The following is a 1,314-nucleotide window of genomic DNA, read 5'->3' as shown; positions in this document are numbered from 1 at the left end:
TATATATACATATATATATATATATATTAATATACACAGAGATACACACACATATACACACACACAGACCTTTGTGTACACGTGTGTGTGTGGGGGGGGGCATGCGTGAGAGCGTGTTTGTGTTTGCATGTGTGTATGGATAGAGGTCTATGTGCATATTACGTTGTAGTAACTGAAATCTCAGTTCTGCAATTTAAAATAGTCTAAAGTCCGGTCATTCAGAGCTTTGTGAGTGGAACTGGATAGACGGAAACTGTGTGGAACTCTTACAGATGCATTATACCTACAATTCTAAGTGCCTCTTTTGACATACACTTTGCGTCATACTCATTCTGCTTGGAAATTACGTTTATAGTGAAGGTGGTAATGGCTCAATCAACTGCTTCATCTATATTTCAGTGACTGGAGAAACCAGTTGATCGAAGAAGAAAATATACATCGTCGAAACTGATGAAGAACCTTTGTCTTTTTTAAATTTTATGAATAGATATACACATAGACACACGCGTCACGCACTCCCATGTATATCTCTGGGCGTGTGTTTATGTATGCGTCTGTAATAAATAAATGTTTGGGTGTGCGTGTGTTTCTATGTGTTTGACTATGTATATATATATATATATATATATATATATATATATATATATATATATACATACATAGACACCAACACACATACATATGTACATATACATATAGACGAATATGCATAAAATATATACACATATACGTTTATGTATGTATATATATATATATATATATATACATATTGTATGTGTCTTTGTAAACATACTGTAATATAAATTTACGTATATGATACGTAAATCCACTTGTACGCAACTTCAAACCAATTCAAATTTGTGTTTGTGTTTGTGTATGGGTAAATGTATATTTGTATGCGTCCGTGTACAGACACTTATATTGAATCACATATGCATGGAGTTTGCAGTATATTTTACATTCGATCTCTCATACATAATACATGTCTAAGCATATTCTCTTCCAATATATTCTAAGTTTTACCATAATGATTCTCTTTCAACTTGTATTAGGGTTTGTTTTAAAAAGATAAATCATTTACAGTATATATTTATTTATTCTTCTTTTGTTCATACACACACTTGAGAAGTCTACATCTCTTCCATGTTCCAACACAGCTTTCTTCTCTATAACATATGTTGTCCTCCATATTTGCATATTTTTCTCCAGCAATCATGGCGGCTCGGATCCTTTCAAGTGTAAGTTTTCCAGACATCCATGTATTTCAAGATACACAAACAAACTCCGCCCCACCACACACACACACACACACAC

Source organism: Octopus bimaculoides, chromosome 15, assembly GCF_001194135.2.
Source record: "Octopus bimaculoides isolate UCB-OBI-ISO-001 chromosome 15, ASM119413v2, whole genome shotgun sequence".
Classification (NCBI taxonomy): domain Eukaryota; kingdom Metazoa; phylum Mollusca; class Cephalopoda; order Octopoda; family Octopodidae; genus Octopus; species Octopus bimaculoides.
This window is presented reverse-complemented; position numbering follows the sequence as displayed.